General features: G+C 45.5%; 1 long non-coding RNA gene across 1 annotated transcript; it reads left to right on the top strand.

Moving 5' to 3' along the window:
* Positions 1-2528: 2528 nt before the first annotated feature.
* LOC139179944 (uncharacterized) lies at positions 2529-21377 on the top strand. Its single transcript, XR_011564250.1, has 3 exons — positions 2529-2614; positions 19118-19414; positions 20875-21377. It is a non-coding gene; the product is annotated as an uncharacterized lncRNA (long non-coding RNA).
* The last annotated feature ends 757 nt before the right edge of the window (positions 21378-22134 follow it).

Below are 22134 nucleotides of genomic sequence, written 5' to 3'. Positions count from 1 at the left end.
TTGAAGATTGAGAACCTGACCCGAGAGGACAGTGGGCAGTACCGGGCTCGAGCCAGGTTCACTGGAGGAAGAGAACTTACCCAGGTTTTCCACCTCACTGTCTATGGTAAGTGACACCTCCTCACCCAACCCTAAGCCTTCCCTCCTGCTTTTGTGCTAGGAGTTTCACACAGGCCCCATTTTTCAGGATCCCTTCAAGACACCAGTCTTCATATCCTATTTTCTCATTCAGAATTAGGATAGGTAGGTTCACCACAAATGAACAGAGCTGAGATTCAAACCAGGGATAAAATCACTTCAGTGTTTTGGAAAAGGAGAAAGAAAATTTGGGGTAAGTGTATTTGTCATCAGTTCAGTTCAGCTCAGTCACTCAGTCATGTCTGACTCTTTGCGACCCTATAGACTGCAGCATGCCAGGCTTCATTGTCCATCACCAAGTCCCAGATCTTGCTCAGACTCATGTCCAATGAGTGAATGATGCCATCCAGCCATCTCATCCTCTGTCTTCCCCTTCTGCTCCTGCCTTCAGTCAGTTCTTCACATCAGGTGGCCAAAGCATTGGAGCTTCAGCTTCAGCATCAGTCCTTCCAATGAATATTCAGGACTGATTTCCTTTATGATTGACTGGTTTGATCTCCTTGCAGTCCAATTGACTCTCAAGAGTTTTCTCGAACACCACAATTCAAAAACATCAACTCTTTGGTTCTCAGCTTTCTTTATGGTCCAACTCTCACATCCATACATGACTACTGGAAAAACCATAGCTTTGACTAGATGGACTTTTGTGGGCAAAATAATGTCTCTGCTTTTTAATATGCTGTCTAGGTTGGTCATAGCTTTGCTTCCAAGGAGCAAGTGTCTTTTAATTTCATGGCTGTGATCACCATCTGCAGTGATTTTGGAGCCTTAGAAAATTAAGTCTGTTACTGTTTCCATTGTTTTCCCATCTATTTGCCATGAAGTGATGGTACTGGATGCCATGATCTTAGTTTTTTGTTGTCGAGTTTTAAGCCAGCTTTTTCACTCTCCTCTTTCGCTTTCATCAAGAGGCTCTTTAGTTCCTCTTTTCCTTCTCCCATAAGCGTGGTGTCATCTGCATATCTGAGGTTATTGATATTTCTCTTGGCAATCTTGAGTCCAGCTTGTGCTTCATCCAGCAGAGCATTTTGCATGATGTACTCTGCTGCTGCTGCTGCTAAGTCACTTCTGTAGTGTCCGACTCTGTGCGACCCCATAGACGGAAGCCCACCAGGCTCCTCCATCCCTGGGGTTCTCCAGGCAAGAACACTGGAGTGGATTGCCATTTCCTTCTCCAATGCAGGAAAGTGAAAAGTGAAAGTGAAGTCGCTCAGTCATGCCCAACTCGTAGCCACACCATGGACCACAGCCCACCAGGCTCCTCCGTCCATGGGATTTTCCAGGCAAGAGTACTGGGATGGGGTGCCATTGTCTTCTCCATGATGTACTCTGCATAGAAGTTAAATAAGCAGGGTGACAATATACAGCCTTGACATCCTCCTTTCCCAATTTGGAACCAGTCTATTGTTCCATGTCCCATTCTAATTGTTGGTTCTTGACCTGTGTACAAATGTCTCAGGAGGCAGGTAAGGTGGTCTGGTATTCCCATCTCTTTAAGAATTTACCACAGTTTGTTGTGATCCATACAGTCAAAGGCTTTAACATAGTGATGCAGCTGTACTTGTTTTTCTGGAACTCTCTTTCTTTTTCTATAATCAACAGATGTTGGTGATTTGATCTCTGGTGGTCCCTTTTCCTTTTCTAAATCCAGCTTGAACACCTGGAAGTTCTCAGTTCAGATAAAGTTGAAGCCTATTTTGGAGAATTTTTAGTATTACTTTGCTAGCATGTGAGATGAGCACAATTTTTCAGTAGTTTGAACATTTTTTGCATTGCCTTTCTTTGGGATTGGGATGAAAACTGATCTTTTCCAATCCTGTGGCTGAAGAGGAAAATTTAAAATTTACACTCAGTTAGAAATAACTTCATGCTCATTCTGCTTCTGTTAGATATTTTTGCTGGGCCAAGATGGTACACAATGACCTAGCAATCAACTACTACCATAAGTTATTCTGATAAGTATGGAATATTCTGTTCCTGCTTCTATGAGTTTCTGTTTGGAAATTTCCTGCATGTAAGCCATAGCAACTCCTGTGCTCTGTAGTTGCCCATAATCCATAGTAACCAGGTAACCAATCAACCAGTGCCAACTGTAATTATGTGTACTGACCCTATAAGAGTAAAGCTCATCCTGAACGCGGGCCCCCAGAACCTCAGAAGTTTAGCTTGTCTGAGACCACTGGCTTAATAAACCTGAGTTCTCCAACCCTCAAAGTGTGATGCTTGGTTTCTTGATGGTCTGACTTCTGAAACATTTCTGGAAGCCCCAGGGAGATTCCAGCCGCACTGGTCCCTTGAGACACTGCACTGGTGGCTTGGCCAGTTTGGAGTGGAGTAACTCCAAAACAAATGAGGAGAACCTTTATGGTTTTCTGGGTTCTCTTTTGGACTGGCATTCTGACTCTCCATGTGGCCGAGCCCTGACTGGACTCATTGGAGGGATGGGCCAGTTCATCAGGCAAGACTTCTCAATAAGGTAAGGCCCCAGAGCCAGTCCCCAGTCATGTCATACCTCAATGGGTAGAAGAGGAGATTGATCATCTCCTTGAGCAACAGTTAGGGAAACCCGGGAACTATGGAGAAGGGAGGTATTGTGACGACCTCTGCTCTGAATGTGTGTGTGAGTGAACTCCCTGGTTTGTCCTCATTCCAGGGTGACTGTGTGGCTACATGGCCCTCATGGCTTTGGATTCTGAGTGGGTCCTAACCTGCAGTTCCGTGGTGACCTCATATGGCTCAGGGCAGTGTCTGTCTCTGAGGGACCCTGTCCCTCCCTGTGAGTCAGATTCTGGTCAGGGGCTTATACTGACTTGCCAAAGCTAAGAGGTATCTAAGTTCCACATGGAGACATGGCCAGGTGGGCACCTGAATGGTCTCCTCCTGGAGGGGGAACCCACACTTGTTTGTCTTCGTGCCACCAACACAAGGAAGGATACACAGGGAGGGGGAAAACTGGTTACTGATTTGATTTAGAAGTTGTGTATGTCCAAATGGCTCTTTTGCCCTAGGACCCTCTGTCAAAATTATTTTCTTAAAATTTTGAACTCTCATTTCCCCCTTCCATCAGCTGACTCTGAGCCAATTATTGAAAAATTGAATTTTCCTCAAAAAACTTGCCTCTTTTGCCAGGCAGTTCTGCACCTCCTTTTCTCTTGGTCCCTTGAGCCAGCCCGTGTGGAGGGGCACACTCTGACGTGCTCCTGCATACTTTTGGATTCTCATTATGAGGCTGCCTTCCTCTTTCACCTTTTCCTCATGATTCCCTGATTCCCCAAGGGTTTCAGGCCCTTCACCTAGGCAAGGAGTATGCATACTGCTCTCTCCACTTGCTCAGTGCCTTTGAGAGGGTCAATCAAAGGCACTGAGCCCCACCTGAAATTATTCCTCCATGAATCCCATTACAAGGGATTGCCTCCTTTCAGTCCTGTCTCCCTGAGGCATTTAGTGATCAGGGCCATCTTCAAGGAGACCTGTAACTGCGCTGTGTGGGAATACTGGGCTTTCCAGGAGTGGTGATGTCATTGCTACCTAGGCTTTAAGGCCCTAAGACAAGGCCCTTCCCATGTGCACCCCTCTCCTTCCTGGTCAGAGAGGTAGATTACATTTATCAATATGGGGGAAGCTACTCTAAGCCAACTGTTTTAGATCGTATGATGAAAAATTTTAAGAAAAATTTCTCTGGAGACTATGGGGTTAAGATGACCTTGGGAAAGCTCTGCACCCTGTGTGAGTCAGAATGGCCCACCTTCAGGGTGGGTTGGCCTGCAGAGGGTACTCTAGACATTCCTACGGTTAGTGCTGTATACTGAGCAGTGACAGGGACCCCTGGGCACCCAGACCAGTTTCCATACATAGAGTCCTGGTTTCAAACCACCAATCAGCTAACTCCTTGGGTTCAGTTCTGTGCAAACCGGCAGGGACATTGTAGGGTCTTTGTGACCCCGCTGGCTCCAAGAAAAGGCAAAGAAGGACCAAAAAAAGGTTACCCACCAAGGGGACCCTGAAGAAGAGTCCCCTGTGCCTCTGCACTACATTCCAACTGCTCCACCAGTCCTCATTCAGCCTTCTCACCATTTACCAGACAGCTGTTTACCATCTGTGTCACCATCACCTCCAAATCCAGAGCACCCTCCGAGCCCACAGCAACTTTGCTCAGACAACCAGCCGGCTCAACAGCCCTAAGCCCTGCTGATATCTTTACGAGAGACCTGAGGCCCTCTCTAGATTAATGAGGATGACTCTGTCCAGCTAGGATGCCCAGTCCTTTATTACCAACCCTTTACCACTACCAACCTCCTCAACTGGAAACACCACACTCCATCTTACTCAGAGAAACAGCAGGCAATGATTGATCTTTTTCAGTCTGTTTTTCACACCACCAACCTACCTGGGACAACTGTTGTCATCTTTTGCTGACTCTCTTCGACACTGAGAAATGCTGCTGAATCCTTTCAGAGGCTCAGAGATGGATCCAAGGGCAGGGATCAGCTGGTACAGTAGATCCTGCAGCCTGGGCCCTGGGGGCTACCCTGGACCTTCAGCACAACTGAGACTTTAGTGCACTGGATGGAAAGGACTCCCTCAACATGTCCTGGAAAGCACTGCTACAGGGACTGAGGGCAGGAGCAAGAAAACCAACCAATATGTCTAAGACAACAAAGGTGCACCAGAAGCCAGGTGAATCACCCATGGAGTTCTATGAGAGACTGTGTGAAGCATTCTGGGTGTGTACCCCTTTTGACCCTGCAGTGCGAGAAAACCAACACATGTTCAATGCGGTGTTTGTGGCTCAGTCTTACACTGACATCTGACATAAGCTCCAGAAACTTGACAGCTTCACTGGAATGAATGCCACTCAGCTGCTGGAGGTTGCAAACAAGGTGTTTGTGAACCACTATGAGAAGCCCAAAGGATGGCTGACAAGCAAATGAAGCAGAAGCTGTGGCTGCTGGCTGCTGCACTGGGGAACCCAGATCCAGTGAAACAGACTGTTCCCCCTTGGAAAGGGAAAGACAAGAAGAGACCACTCTTACATCTTGACCAGTGCACCTATTGCAAAGAGACTGGACACTGGAAGAATTAATGCTTCCATTGCAGAAGGATGTGTGAATGGTCAAAGAAGTTCAATCAACTCAATAAAGGAAGGTACCAGCCTGAGCCAGTCATCCAAGACTTTATTGGCCTGGCAGGGAAGAATCAGACTAGGAAGGACCAGACTCCCTGACCCTGGTCTCCTGGCAGCCTATGGTGGCAATGAAAGTAGGGAGGGCAATTAGTGACTTTTATGGTGGACTCTGGAGCTGAATGCTCTGTGATAATCACACCTGTGCTCCCCTCCCAGGTCGAACAGCAATTATCATCAGGGCCACAGGGGACAGGACTGCCCACTCATGCCAGCAAGTCCCCTAGTGACTCATGAATTCCTGTTCTTACTGGAGTGCCCTATTCCCCTACAGGGCAGTGATTTACTGACAAAGCTTGGAGTGCAGATTACCTTTGCCCCCAGGAAGCATGTGAGCCTCATCCTGTGGAGCCAATCAACTCTGATGATGGCTGTGACCATGCCCAGGGAAGATGAAATTTGCCTCTATTCTTCAGACAGAGAACAGACAAATCCAACCAACCTGCTAAGAGTTTCCTGCTGTCTGAGCAGAAAAGGGGCCCCCAATTTTAGCCAAAAATCACACACTCATCATGGTGGACATGAAGCCAAGGGGCACTCCTCTCAGAGAAGCAATATCCAGTGTCACAGGAGGCATGCCTGGGAATTTGAGACCACACCCAATGCCTGCATGGCACCAAAATTTTGATTGTCAGTCTCCCTTAAACACTATGCTCCTACCAGTTAAGAAACCTGGAGGGAACTACTGTCTCCATAACCTGTATCTCAGCACCATCATCAACACAATGATCACTAGCCATCCAGTGGTCCCAAACCCTTACACACTCCTGAGCCTCTTACCCATCTATGCAAGCTGATTCACCTGTCTCAATCTCAAGGACTCCTTCTTCTGTCTCCGCTGTCATGGGCCAGCCAGTCCTTCTTTGCCTTTGAGTGGGAAGACCCACACACCAGGAGACAGACACAGCTGACTTGGACCTGACTGCTGCAAGGCTTCAAGAACGCACCTACCCTGTTTGGTGAAGTCCTGGCTATGGGTCTTGCTGCCTTCCCCAGAGAAACCTTGAACTGCACCCTCCTCCCGTACATAGATGACCTGTTTCTAGCCAGTCAAACCAGAAAGGACTGCTAGAAAGCCACCAAAGCCCTGCTGGCTCTACTCTCCACCACAAGGTACAAGATGTCATGGAAAAAGGTTCCGATCTGCAGACAGGAGGTCAGTACCTTGGGTTTATTATCTCTAGAGGCCACTGGGCACTTGGGCATGAGAGGAAACAAACTATCTGCTCAATACCTCAGCCAGGCACCAAGAAATGTTTGTGAGTTCCTTGGGGCTGCCAGATTTTGCCGGATCTGGATATTCGGTTTTTCTGAAATTGCCAAACCATTGTATGAAACCACAGCAAGGTCTGGTAAGGACCCCCTAGAGTGGGGGCCTAAACAAGAAAAAGCCTTCAGGGAGATAAAGAGACTTTTGACCACCGCTCCAGGATTAGAGCTGCTAGATGTGACGTGGGACTTTAACCTCTTCGTGCATAGAAAAATCACACTGCACTTGGGGTCCTCACACAGTTGGGCCATGGCAGTGCCTGGTCACATATCTGTCCAAATGACTGGATCTTGTGACCACGGGATGGCCTCCATGTCTCCAGGCATTAGCTGCCACTGTGGTCCTGGTTAGAGAAGGTAAGCTTACACTGAAAGTGAAAGTGAAGTTGTGTTCAACTCTTTGCGACCCCGTGGGCTGTAGCCCACCAGTCTCCTCCATCCATGGGATTCTCCAGCCAAGAACACTGGAGTGGGTTGCCATTTTCTTCTCTAGGGGATCTACCCGACCCAGGGATTGAACCCGGGTCTTCCGCATTGTAGGCAGACGCTTTACCGTCTGAGCCACAAGGGAATGCTTACACTAGTACAAAATATAAATGTAAAATTTCCCCATGCTATTATGGTGCTGATAAACAGCCAAGGGCACAAGTGGCTCACCAACACCAGGATGACTCATTGTTATGGACTACTCTGCAAAAACCCACGGGTCCACTTTGAGACTGTGCAGATGCTGAATCCCACTATCTTCTTACCTAAGGAGGCGTGAAACCCTGATCATAACTGCAAAGAGGTCATAGATGAAATTTACTTGAGCAGACCAAGCCTGATGGATATTCTCCTCCAAAACCCAGAACTGGAACTGTTCACTGATGGAAGCAGTTTCGTCAGGGCAGACAACACAAGGCAGGTTATGCAATAATGACAACAGACAAGATAGTTAAGTATGAGGCTTTGCCACAAGGGTAGGCAGCACAACGGGCTGAGCTATGGGCACTTATTCAGGCACTAAGGCACACTGAAGGAAAGCGAGTCAATATCTACACTGACTCAAGGTACGAGTTTGCTGCTTTACATGTTCATGGAGTCCTTTATAAAGAAAGGGGACTACTGACAGCAGGGGGAAAGGAGATCAAAAACAAAGAAGAAATTCTTCAGCTGTTGGAGGCAGTTTGAAAGCCTTCCCAAGTGGCAGCCATCCATTGCAAAGGCCATCAAAGAGGAACTGATCTAGTTAGCAAAGGGAATCTATTGGCCGACCAGAGAGCCAAGAAGGCAGCAACCCAACCAAGTCCCACAGTAGGCCCTGAGCCAATTTCTAAGGTACTCTTGGCACCAGAATTGCCTCCATTCCTGAGATATACCAAGGAAGAAGATCAATGGGCTTTAGATGAGGGTGGAACAAAAGAAAAAGAGGGTTGGTGGAGGCTTCCAGACCAAAGGGTCTTTGTCCCCAGCAATATAGCAGTCCAGCTGATGAAACAGCACCGTGAGACAACTCACTTAAAGAAAACTGTGCTGGAAAGTTTACTGAGCTGCTACTATTTCGTTCCTAAGTTCCCAACCCTGTGTCCCCAGATCAGTGCTAGGTATGTGACTTGTATGCAAAACAATGCCAGCCAAGGACCAAGACCCAGCCCAGGAGTTCACACAGTTGGGACACTGCTCTTTGAAGATTTAGAAATTGAATTCACAGAAGTCAAGCCCTGCAAGTGTTCTAAATATTTAGTTGTGGTAGTCTGCACCTACTCGGGATGTGCTGAGGTCTATCCCAGGCATGTGAGGTGGCCAAGGCCCCACTAAGAGAGATAATCCTGAGATATGGGCTACCTCTCTGTATAGGGTATGACAACAGGCTGGCCTTTGTGTCTGAGATAATCCAGACTTTGTCCAAGACACTGAGAGTCAAATGGAAGCTCCACTTTGTGCCTGCTTACAGGCCACAAAGCTCAGGGAAAGTTGAGCACATGAATCAGACTACGTTAGTTAAGCTCTGTCAGTAGAGAGCCAGTTACCTCGGGTCGACATGCTACCTCAGCTTTGCTCTGAGCCCAGTGCTCCCGGAGATCCTCAGGCTATTCTCCCTTAGAGGTCGTATACGGGAGACCACCCCCAGTGATAGGGAAGCTCAAGGGAGACTCCCAACAACTAGCTGATCTGAAGATGTCCTGACACCTCCAGGCCCTGGGAAGAGTCTTCCGCCATATCACTTGAGAAACCTTAGAAAGGACCCCCTGTTCCTTTGGGGAATTGGGTTCATTCCTATAAGCCAGGAGATGAGGTACGGGTTAAAGATTGGAAATAGGAACCACTTCAGGCAGTCTGGACAGGCCCTCAAACAGTTGTCCTGGTGACCCCTACTGCTGTTAAGTTACATGTGTCACTCCGTGGATTCACCATACCTGGGTGAAGATAGCAGCACCTCTAGAAGTGCAAGAGAACTGGACTGCTGAGGCTCATCTGAACCAGCCATTTTGGGTCTTCCTTCATAGACACCCAAATCCTGCCCAAGATCTTCAACCCTGCTCCAGTCACTCCAGGGTTGGCTGGTCCACACATGATGGAAATTGAGGAATTTGATAAGGGACATCTGAAAGTCAGGGTTATGATGACACCCTGCCAAGTAAGGACTGGTTGCACCACTGGCCTTGATGCTTTCTGTGGGTCAAACATGAGGGATTGCTTTGGCTACAATCTATCCCAAAATTAATGGAATTAATAATGGAATCAAATGTTTTGTATAATAGCAGTTTATATCCTGCTGAGCTATAGTGTATTAGAAAGTAAAACAGACCCCACATGTACTCCATGCATTCACATGACTAGATCAGGTCAGGGGGTAACTTGGACCTTGCTTCACCATACTCACTTCCCCAGCCAAGGAGAGGCCCAATGAAACCTGTGTTCATAACAAGGCAACCTATTCTATTTGTCAACAAGAAGGCCAGTATATTTGTTTTGACCACCAGATTCCCCTCCTAATGTAGATTGGTTAGAGGTTTGGCACCAAGAAGGAGGGCTTCTGACTAACCAGATACGAATTACAAATTTAGAATTTCTGGTGTCAGTTCACTTTGATGTGTGTGCTGCTATTAACAGAAACCCCTCAGTTCAGTTCAGTTCAGTTCATTCGCTCAGTTGTGTCCAACTCTTTGCGACTCCATGAATTGCAACACGCCAGGCCTCCCTCCCTGTCCATCACCAACTCCCAGAGTTCACTGAGACTCACGTCCATCGAGTCAGTGATGCCATCCAGCCATCTCATCCTCTGTCGTTCCCTTCTCCTCCTGCCCCCAATCCCTCCCAGCATCAGAGTCTTTTCCAGTGAGTCAACTCTTTGCATGAGGTGGCCAAAGTACTGGAGTTTCAGCTTTAGCATCATTCCTTCCAAAGAACACCCAGGGCTGATCTCCTTTAGAATGGACTGGTTGGATCTCCTTTTGGTCCAACGGTCTCTCAAGAGTCTTCTCCAACACCACAGTTCAAAAGCATCAATTCTTTGGTGCTCAGCTTTCTTTATAGTCCAACTCTCACATCCTTACATGACCACTGGAAAAACCATAGCCTTGACTAGACAGACCTTTGTTGGCAAAGTAATGTCTCTACTTTTGAATATGCTGTCTAGGTTGGTCATAACTTTGCTTCCAAGAAGTAAGTGTCTTTTAATTTCATGGCTGTAGTCACCATCTGCAGTGATTTGGGAGCCCAGAAAAATAAAGTCAGCAACTGTTTCCTCATCTATTTGCCTTGAAGTGATGGGACCAGATGCCATGATCTTAGTTTTCTGCATGTTGAGCTTTTTCTTTTTTTCCTTGCTGCAATATTTTTTAATATTTTATTTTTTAACTTCACAATATTGTATTGGTTTTGCCATATATCAACATGAATCTACCACAGGTATACATGTGTTCCCCATTCTGAACGCCCCTCCCACCTCCCTCCCCGTACCATCCTTCTGGGTTGTCTCATTGCACCAGCCCCAAGCATCCAGCATTGTGCATTGAACCTGGACTGGTGACTCATTTCAATTATGATATTATACATGTTTCAATGCCATTCTCCCAAATCATCCCACCCTCTCCCTCTCCCACAGAGTCCAAAAGACTGTTCTATAGCTTTAAGCCAACTTTTTCACTCTCCACTTTCACTTTCATCAAGAGGCTTTTGAGTTCCTCTTCACTTTCTGCCATAAGGGTGGTGTCATCTGCATATCTGAGGTTATTGATATTTCTTCCTGAAATCTTGATTCCAGCTTGTGTTTCTTCCAGCCCAGCGTTTCTCATGATGTACTCTGCATATAAGTTAAATAAGTAGGGTGACAATATACAGCCTTGACGTACTCCTTTTCCTATTTGGAACCAGTCTGTTCCATGAATACTATAAAATGTGGGGCTTATCATGGGACAAGAGTACGTGTTTAATGACAAATATATGTGTGAATTAGCATCCACCCACTCCTCTTGCTATGGTGATTACTGGGCTTACTGCTCTCACTGGAGTTGTGTCATATGGACAACCTGAAAAGATAAAAGAAGATAACTCTCCTTCAAAAGGGAACTGTTGGCCCCAGTTGAGAACTAGGGCTGAGCACCGAAGAATTGATGCTTTTGAACTGTGGTGTTGGAGAAGACTCTTGAGAGTCCCTTGGACTGCAAGGAGATCCAACCAGTCCATTCTGAAGGAGATCAGCCCTGGGATTTCTTTGGAAGGAATGATGCTAAAGCTGAAACTCCAGTACTTTGGCCACCTCATGCGAAGAGTTGACTCACTGGAAAAGACTCTGATGCTGGAAGGGATTGGGGGCAGGAGGAGAAGGGAACGACAGAGGATAAGATGGCTGGATGGCATCACTGACTAGATGGACGTGAGTCTGAGTGAACTCCAGGAGTTGGTGATGGACAGGGAGGCCTGGCGTGTTGCGATTCATTGGTCGCAAAGAGTCGGACATGACTGAGTGACTGATCTGATCTGATCTGATCTAATCCTGTCAGTTTCACTATCTTCAACCCTGGGAACTCAAAATGAAAAAACATGGATTCAAAATTGGTAATTATATCAATGGGAGAGGTGCTGACCCAGGAACTGTGTTGGATTTCCAGAGTATTTCTGTTTCATTCCTGGCATCTACACACAAGCTCTTCCATTCTTTTTATAAAGAGATAGAAAGTGGTCCCCATCCTGTTTCAGTTCAAACTAAAACCCTGTTCTTAGCTCTAGCAGAGACCATAGCCGACATTAATGGTTATTTCTTGCTATGTGTGTGGGGTAACTATGATGGGAGAAAAATGGCCCTGGAAAGCTAAAGAATCAGATCCCCAGAGACCCTTCAACAGCTCAGGGGAATTCAAGAAAACCAGGGTCAGAATTTGGCATTTGAAGGCTTCCATAATTGGCAAGAACTGTCTGGTGCTGTGGGGCCCAATATTCAATGTTCCGGTAGGAAGCCTCATTGTCTTGGACAAAGATATTATAATGCAACTACTCACATCTCTGATTGATGGGGAAACACAAACCATACAGAGCCTAATCCTCACCCTCTAGCAAGCTTCCCCAGTTTAAAGACCAGATGGGATGACTTGTCCACTGAAGGCCATTGGCCTGCTCCAGAAGGATTATTATACTGGATTTGTGGGGCTAATGCATATTCAATTTTGCCAGCCAGCTGGTCAGGAGGTATGCTTATTGGGGACTTTCCATCTCTCCTTTTTCCTACTTCCCCTAGCCCAAGGTGAATCATTGGGAGTCCCAGTTTATAAAGACAGAGGCCTCATCAAAAAGCGCAGATCTCTACAGATTGGAAATTAGAAAGTTGATGAATGGCCTCCTGAATGCCTAATCCTATACTATGGGCCAGCTAATTGGGCAGAAGATGGGTCCTGGGGATACCAAACCCCAATTTACATGCTTAACAGAATTATTTGGTTCCAGGCAGTGGTTGAGATCTTTACTAATGAAATGGTCAAGTTTCATAACTTATTGGCAGAACAACAAATCAAGGTGCATAATGTTGTCTATCGGAAACACCTGGCTCTAGATTACTTACTGGCTACAGGGGGTGGGGGTGGGGGCATCTGTGGGAAGTTCAATCTTAGCAACTGTTGTCTACAGATAGATGATAAAGGCAAGGTCATAGAAGAAATAACCAGGAAAATGACTAAAATAGCTCATGTTCCAGTCCAGACTTGGAAGGGATGGAATCCTGGAGAGCTACTTGAGGGATGATTTTCTTATCTAGGAGGATTCAAAACTCTAGTATGAATAGTCCTACTCTTCCTTGGGACCTGCCTCCTCTTATCGTGCCTTTTGCCATTCATCAATCATGAGGACAGTTTCCAGCCTAGCAGAAGCTGCCGCAGATGGAGGGCACCACACACCTCCTAGCCCTGAGAGGTTATTAGCCCCTGGGCCAAGAAAATCAAGAAGTTGATGCCTTATATGATTTAAGGGGCTTCAAGAGGGGAGACTGAGGAGGAAAATTTAAAACTTACATGCAGAAATAACTTCATGCTAGTTCTGCTTCTGTAAAATATGCTTGCTGCACCGAGATAGGAACAAGATGACCTAGCAATCGACTATTACCATAAGATGTTCTGATAAGTATGGAATGTTCTGTTTCTGCTTCTATGAGTTTCTGTTTGGCAATTCCCTGCACATAACCCATAGCAACTCCTGTGCTGTGTAACTGCCCATATCACATAGCAACCAGGTAACCAATCAACCAGTGCCAAGTGTAATTGTGTGTACTGAACCTATAAGAGTAAAGTTCACCCTGAGTTCAGGCTCCTAGAACTTCAGAGTGCTAGGTCATCTGGGACCACTGGCTTAATAAACCTGAGTTCTCCAACCTCCAGGTGTGGTGCTTGGTTTCTCAACAGTCGTATTTTTGCAACATGGCCACTGATGAGTTTTCCAAATTTACTGGCGTATTGAGTTCAGCACTTTAACACTATCATCTTTTAGGATTTGAAATAGCTCACCTGGAATTCCATCACCTCCACTAGCTTTGTTTATAGTGATGCTTCCTAAGGCCCACTTGACTTCATATTCCACGATGTCTGGCTCTAGGTGAGTGATCACACCACCATGGTTATCTGCTGCTGCTGCTGCTAAGTCGCTTCAGTCGTGTCCGACTCTGTGCGACCCCATAGATGGCAGCCCACCAGGCACCCCATCCCTGGGTTTCTCCAAGTAAGAACACTGAAGTGGGTTGCTATTTCCTTCTCCAATGCATATAAGTGAAAAGTGAAAGTGATGTCGCTCAGTCGTGTCTGACTCTTAGCGACTCCATGGACTGCAGCCCACCAGGCTCCTCCATCCATGGGATTTTCCAGGCAAGAGTACTGGAGTGGGGTGCCATTGCCTTCTCTGGCCATGGTTATCTGGGTCATGCATATTCAAAAGCAGAGACGTTACTTTGCCAACAAAGGTCCGTCTAGTCAAGGCTATGGTTTTTCCTGTGGTCATGTATGGATGTGAGAGTTGGACTGTGAAGAAGGCTGAGCGCTGAAGAATTGATGCTTTTGAACTGTGGTGTTGGAGAAGACTCTTAAGAGTCCCTTGGACTGCAAGGAGATCCAACCAGTCCGTTCTGAAGGAGATCAGCCCTGGGATTTCTTTGGAGGGAATGATGCTGAAGCTGAAACTCCAGTACTTTGGGCACCTCATTTGAAGAGTTGATTCACTGGAAAAGACTCTGATGCTGGGAGGGATTGGGGGCAGGAGGAGAAGGGAACGACAGAGGATGAGATGGCTGGATGGCATCACTGACTCAATGGACTTGAGTCTGAGTGAACTCCGGGAGTTGGTGATGGACAGGGAGGCCTGGCGTGCGGCAATTCATGGAGTCGCAAAGAGTCGGACACAACTGAGTGACTAAAGTGAACTGAACTGAAGATCTTTTTTGTATAATTTCTGTGTATTCTTGCCACCTCACTTTATATCTTCTCCTTCTGTTAGGTCCATACAGTTTCTGTCCTTTATTGTGCCCATCTTTACATGACAAGTTCCCTTGGTATCTCTAATTTTCTTGAAGAGATCTCTAGTCTTCCCCATTCTATTGTTTCCCTCTTTTTCTTTGCATTGATCACTGAGGAAAGCTTTCTTATCTCTCCTTGCTATTCTTTGGAACTCTTCATTTAGATGGCTATATCTTTCCTTTTCTCCTTTGCCTTTCACTTCTCTTCTTTTCTCAGCTATTTGTAAGGCCTCCTCAGATAACCAGTTTGCCTTTTTGCATTTCTTCTTGGGATTGATTATGAGCACCACCTCCTGTACAATGTTATGAACCTCCATCCATAGTTCTTCATTAGTATTTATTTGTCATAATAATTATTATTCTTTATAGGACTCAGTTTATTTGATTTGTATATTAATTTTCTATTGCTTCTATCACAGATTAGTATAAAGTTTGAACAGGGAAAGTAAGCAGGAAGCCCAGTTGTGGAGAGCTCAGCTATTTTTATTCTTGGTTTTCTGTTGCCTTCCTTCTACAAGTGTATTAGAGAACCATTGGAGACAGAAAACTATGAAGTGTTGATTTTTAGAAATGACTATGAAAGCTTTTATCACTGCTATACCGTTAAGAGCCTAAGCTCTACGCTTTTTGAAATTTTAGGGACAGTGAGCCTATAATTTCAAGATACCTTAAATAGCAAAATTTGAACCACATCTTCCAAGTGCCATTCTTCATAAATCTATTTAGAATCAAGCTTAAAAATCACCACCAGCAATCATTTTCATAGCCTATATGGCAACTTAACATTCTTCTATTTAATTTTTCAGCACTGCTTTATTATAAGACATAGTTTGCAAAAAATAATAAGTTATTTTTATTGTAAGCTGAAAAGAATGAGAATCATAGAGTAGATCTGCAGCAATCTCTTCTGAGGAAGGCAAGAAAAATAGACATTTCAACTGCGCCTTTAGATTCGCAATCAGGTTGTTGGAAACAAATAGCCCCAGGTCATTCACCTTTGCCGGGGTCCAGCCCCGGCTGATCCAGGGTATTCGAAGGAGAGATGGCATAGGTGACCTATTTATTTAAATATTTATCAAAGATATAAAGAGTAATAGAATGAGGATAGCTCAGTGAGGAAATTCAGTGGAGAAAAGAGGCTGAGTAGCTTGGTTTAGGCGGGAGACCAATAAAACTTCAAGACAAGAAGTTTGCACCACTTACGTAGGCCGCAGGCATCCTTCTGTTCTCCCGAAGGAGAGGAGACACTGAGGCCTCCCCGGTCGGATCTTAGAAGCCCAGGTATAATTAGCAAGCATGTCGGGTTCCGTGCTCCAGATATAAACTCAGCCAGAATTTGGGAGAGAGAGTGACACGGGGAGACCAAGTTTCGGTGAACAAGGCCTGCACTTTATTTTCCAAAGTAGTTTTTATACCTTAAGTTATGCATAGAGGATAATGGGGGAAGGGGTAGAGTCATGCAGTAAGCCAGGCTTTCTTCCTGCAAACTTATCATACGCAAAAGTTCAGGTGAATTACATCATCTTCTGGCCTGGAGGCCTGTTAACATTTTAAGAAACTTATTTTTCTCTAAAGGTGATTATTCTAAAGTCAGGCGCCAGTCTCCAAAAAGCATTGGATAGAGTTGCATTCCTATAGGGCAAAGGTGAGGTGGGCTCAATCAAGAAAAGAATTAACTCAAGGGTCCAAGGTTACAAACATTGAGGCTACTACTTACATTTCTATAAACCCATTATATCAATCAATACTCTGCCAAGGACACAATAGGTAAGGGGTATGGTAAGTACTTAGCAGCAAACATTGGCCCAATAAGTGAAAAACCCTTCACCAATACAATTTCTAATCAATCTTTTAACTACTCAAAGGACTCTGTGTTTAGACAGTTTAGAACATCTCCCGCCTCTCTCAGTTGGGAGGCTCTGAACAATCACATGTGGCCGGAAAAACCTATTCAGGCAGGCTAGAGGATTTCCAAAGGAGTTTGTAGGTTGAAACACTGTCACACCCAGGAATTATTAACTGGAGCTGTAAGCTAACTCTTTTTTCAGAGAGAGGTAGTGGGGAACAGCTCCCTGTAAAGTCAGAGGGGTAGGTGAGAGCACAAAGCAGAAAGTAGGCAGACTCTGGTTTGGGGGGTAGATGCTCGAGAATTTCCAGGGGGACTCCTGAGGCTCAATCCCGCCTTTGCGTATGCCGAGCCTCCTTCCTCATGACCTTTGCCACGGGCGGAGTTCCTCACGCTGGCTCCCGGCAGTGATAGAATTCCAGTTGAGCTATTCCAGATCCTGAAAGATGATGCTGTGGAAAGTGCTGCACTCAATATGCAATATGCACTCAATATGCAATATGCCAGCTCCCGGCACACCTTAAAACCTAAATAAAGAAACAAACAATCAGCCAACCTGAGGTGTAGAATTGGTATGGAATTTAAAGGCTCAAGAGACAGTTTTCTATGACAGTTAACCTGGGGTATCCTCTAATGCACATTAATGAAGTCTCCTTTATGTACAGTTGGAAAGGTCCCCTGGAGGAGGAAATGGCAACCCACTCTAGTATTTTTGCCTAGAGAATCCCATGGACAGAGGAGCCTGGCGGGCTACAGTCCATGGGGTTGCAAAAAGTCGGACACGACTGAGTGACTAGTCTGAGTGACTAGTGGCTTAAAACACAAAAGTATTATTTTATCTTTCTGGATATCAGAAGTCAGATAGGGGTCTCACTGGGCTAAATCAAATCAATTAAAACAAAATTATCACAACCAAGAAATTGAGAATTATGTTTTATTTGGTGGACATTTTTACGATTTCAAGCCTGAGAGACAGCATCTCAAGTAACCCTGAGAGAACTGCTCTGAGTAGGCAGAGGAAGGAGTCAGGTCATATGTAAGTTTGCAACAAGGGGCAGGTAGTCTGAACATCAAAAGACAATTACTAATTAAGGAAAAACAGATATCTCAAGGAATTTAGCACTCTTCTATGTGTGGGAAGGTAGAAAAGTCTGGGCTTACTGAAATCATTCCTTTCATATTCAGCTCAGCTCTCTGGGGCTTTTTCACACCCCCCCTGTCCCCACCACCCCAGGTCCTCAGGGATCACCATGGGAAATGACTGATGGCTGCAAGATAACAGGCACTGTTCTTCCTGGGTCCCTTCTGAGCTCAGAAATTCACATTTGGGGGCTGGAATCACTGATGGCTGTGACATACTTGTTTATTGATATGGCAGGAAATTCTCCATTTCTCAGTGCTGTCGGGGCTGTGTGCCTTCCTGGAGGTTCCAGAGGAACAAACATTTTCTTTCACCTTGTACCTTTTAGTGGCTGCCTGCATTCTTTGGCTCATGGTCACACTTGTCCATCTTCAGAGCCAGCAATGGAGGGACAATTCCTTCTCACATTGATCTCTCTGACCTCCTCCTCTTCTTCCTCCTTCTTCTTGTAAGGACCCTTGCAATTACCTTGGTTCCAACCAGATATTCCAGAATAATCTCCCTATTTGAAGGTCAGCTAATAAATATCCTTAACCCATCTGTTACTTTCATTTCCCTTTGCCAAATATCCTAACACATTCGGAGGTTCTGGAATTGGGGCCCTATGCATCTACCACAATTTGGAAATCCACATGTAGGCAGTCCTCCCTGTCCTCTCTCTTCTTACCAGCCAGAGGTTTCAATTCAGTTCAGTCACGCAGTTGTGTCTGACTCTTTCCCACTCTCTGGACTGCAGCATGCCAGGCTTCCCTATCCATCCCCAACTCCCAGAGATTGCTCAAACTCTGGTATGAAAAGGTCAGAGATATAATTGCTCACAAAGACCCCTCAAATCTAGCTCTCAAATCCTCAATAGATATAGGGGAAAATTTACACTGCGATACGTCTTAAGAGCCTCATTTAGTCAACTCTTTTTTTCCCCTAAAGTTTCTGTTGCATAGGGAAATATCTGCTATGAGAGTGACTTTGACAGCTTTTGTTTCCCATGTGATATCTATGACAAACTTGTTAGTGACTTATCTGCCTGTGTGGACCTCAAGTTTAGTGGCATGTTCTAACCACACTTGGGTTGTAGTTGCTGGTCACTACCACTGCGTCTCTCAGAAATGTCTCTACTTTTGGCATCCAAGCATAGGCCATATGTCAATGCTCCATAAGGGCCGTACAGTCCCAGGCATCATCTGAACAGGAGAAGCAGGGCAATGGTCCTGGACCAGATCAAGTCCTTCCTTCCCCGACTTCTTCCCCTGGAAAGAAGGAAACATCCCAATTTCTTATATTCAATGAATCCTGGAAGGTGAGGTCCAGCATATAGCTTTTCTTTTTAATGGAAGAATTTTAAGGCTTAGTAATCTAGGAAGATCACATAGGGCTTACCTCAATTGTTTCCTTTCCTATTGTCATTGCTGTATATTGGGGATTTGGGAAAATGGTGTTTCTTCTGGAAAATGCATTCACCATCCTGAGAGGGAGGTTGCCTGAGCTTCAGTGAGACAATGGATGAGAGAATGTGAACTGCCGTGTTCTCCACACATGTGATGCTCCGTTCTTTTGTCTCACCTGCCCCAGAGCCCTTGATCCTTCCTGAGATCCTGGTGAAGTCATCATCCACCACACCGAGCTGGTGCAATGTCACCCTGGAGTGCAAGTCCCCAGGAAACAGAGAAGACCTGAAGGTAACCTGGGAGAGCAAGGGCCTTCCCAGTGAGCTGGCGTGGAGTGAGACACCAGAACTAGCCCCCAACACCTGGCAACTGACTATGAACGTGTCTCTGAATAAGCCCAATGCCATCCTCAACTGTGTGGTCAGCAACAATGTGGACAAGAAAACTGCCTCTGTAGACTTTGTGCAAGTCTGTTCCCATGGTGAGTGCAAGCTGCCAGAGGGGAGGGACACTCCTGAAGTTCAAGTGTACTGGGGTGAGAGCTCTGGGCTTTTCTCCCCACTCTGTTATTAGCACCACCTTCCACCAGGGCCACCCCATACAGGAGCCTGCAAAGCACAACCAATTTGCTTCTGTTTTTAAATTTCTCTCACATCCATGCTCTCCTCTCCACCTCTTGCCATTGCTGGTCCAGACAGTAGCCTTCCAGTACCTCTCCCCACATCATTCATCATTCATTGTGTGTCTATTGTGGTCTTTAGAAAAAGTGAATTGGATTGTGTCAACTGTGTCATCTGGGGGATTTGACCTCCAGTGTCTCCCTGTAGGATTCAGGGCTCAAATGCTTCTCTGCCCACGTCTCTCTCCTCATGTATTTCACACTGGATTGCTTAACTAGAGACCCTGAATGAGTCTTGCTATTAACAGCTTCTGACCCTCTGGAAATGCTGTTTCCTCTGTCATCAGTCCTCCAAAGTCAAGAGCCCTTCACTTTCTTATTTACTCCTGTTGAAGGATGTCTCTCAGTTAAGGCCAGCTTCATGGGGGAGTGATCAATACAGTTACACAGGGTCCTGTGCTTGGTTATGGTTCCGCTCTTAATAAAGTTTGAAGAAAAGGAACCTCCATCTCATTTGGTACAGGACCTTGCAGGTGTTATAACCTTCCAGCATAGACATTATCTTTTTTAAGGAGAGGTCCAAGGCCACCCCACACTGAGTTAACAATGCTGTTTGTGGACTTGTCTCCTGTGCAGATTAGAACACCTTGAGGGCAGAGGCCATGTCTTGTTTTCTTTGAATTCATGTCCCAAGCAAAGATTCAGCAATGTTTGCTCACATTCATTGCTTCATTGAATCATGAATGAATATGTGTAGTTTGCCCTTCTAACCCATCCTCCACAAGGAAGAACTGACCTGCTGGAGGAATCTGATATGTCAGCATTACTTTAAACCCCTATTACCCTCCCCTCAGCCTCATCATGGACTCTCAGATAAAATAAACATTCAGAAAGACCCTTGGGAAGGAGATTCTTTCTCCCTCTTATCCTCTTCACCTGGTTCCTTCCTGTTCTGTTCCTGTCCAGCTTGGAGTGTAGGGTGATGGCAACCCTCAGGTCTGATGATCTGACAATAACATTCCCTGAACATGGTGCTCCTCCTTTCAGAAATTCTGTGCCCACCTTGAATATCTGGGGAACTCCTACTCCTCCCTCAAGACTCAGTTTATGCATTACCTCCTCTGGAAGGCCCACCCTGAAGGCATGTGTACAGATGGTATTTTCTCAGTTCAGTTATGAATGAACCTACTGCACTCTTACCTCTTCAACTTCTGAACCAGGACTTTGGACTTCTCCATATGTTCTATCTCCCTATGGCAATGGTTATTTAAAATTCTGTCTTCCCTTAACTATTCTCCATTCTCTCTGTGTGAGGGAAACAGGTTCACACAGACAGACGATTGCTGACTCCCTTGGAGGCATCCTGTGGACCATCGTGGTTGTGCTATTCTTCCTGGGAACTTGACTGTGCTTTTGGAAAATGTATAAGAGGGAAAGGAACATGGATACCAGAAGAGGCAAGTTGCACTTCTTTTTCCTCCTCAGATAACTCCTCTCTTCCACTGAAACCCTTTTTTCTTCACTTTGCTGCTCAGAGATTTCCCCCTGCAAAAGGGCTGGTGGGTGTGCTAATGGCTTTAGCGTCATAACCATGGAACTAGGTACAGGTTTTTGAGACTGAGATTCAATCTCCACTCTGTGTGTGACTCAGGAGAAGCATTTCAGGAGGACCAGAGGAAACATGATGATGGCAACCGGATAGAGCAGAGTTAAGAAGAGTATCAAGAAGGCATGTACCAGGCAAGAGGTGGGAGCTGTGATCATCGAGGGCTGTACCAGGTTCCTCTGCAGCTGCACTTGTGCTTATCAGACCTAATCACTGCTACTTCTTGTCCCACTGCCTCTTTCTGAACAATCAACAGTATTAACTAGGAAATTTTACATCTGAGACCTGTGTAGTACTGGGAACTTGGGGGGCATCCATAAACAGTGCATGTCAGCAGCATTGGTTCCATGTGGGTTTCTTTGTTGTTTATTGTTTAGTCACTAAGTTGTGTCCTACTCTTTGTGACCCCATGTTCTGTAGCATGCCAGGCTTCCCTATCCTTCACTATCTCATGGGGATTGTTCAGACTCATGTCCATTGAATTAGCAATGTCATACAACCTCTTTTGCCCCCTTCTTATCTTGCCCTCAATCTTTCCTAGCATCAGGGTCTTTTCCAATGAGTCAGCTGTTTGCATTAGGTGGCCATATTATTGGAGCTTCAACTTCAGCATCAGTCCTTTCAATGAATACTCAAGAGTGATTTCTGTTAGGATTGACTGGTTTGATCTTGCAGTCCAAGGGACTCTCAAGAGTCTTCTCTAGCACCACAGTTTGAAAGCATTCATGCTTTGGTTCTCTCTCAGCCTTCTTTATGGTCCAACTCTCACATCCATACATAACTACTGGAAAAATCATATCTTGACTATACAGTTCTTTCTGTTAAAGTGATGTCTCTGCTTTTTAATATTCTGTCTAGTTTGGTCATAGCTTTTCTTCCAAGAAGCAGGAATCTTTTAATTTCATGGCTGCAGTCACCATCTGCACTGATTTTAGAGCCCAAGGAAATAAAATCTGTCACTATTTCCACTTTTTCC

This window comes from Bos indicus, chromosome 3, assembly GCF_029378745.1.
Source record: "Bos indicus isolate NIAB-ARS_2022 breed Sahiwal x Tharparkar chromosome 3, NIAB-ARS_B.indTharparkar_mat_pri_1.0, whole genome shotgun sequence".
Lineage (NCBI taxonomy): Eukaryota > Metazoa > Chordata > Mammalia > Artiodactyla > Bovidae > Bos > Bos indicus.
Note: the sequence above shows the minus strand (reverse complement) of the source record. Positions and strands in the feature narration are given on the sequence as shown.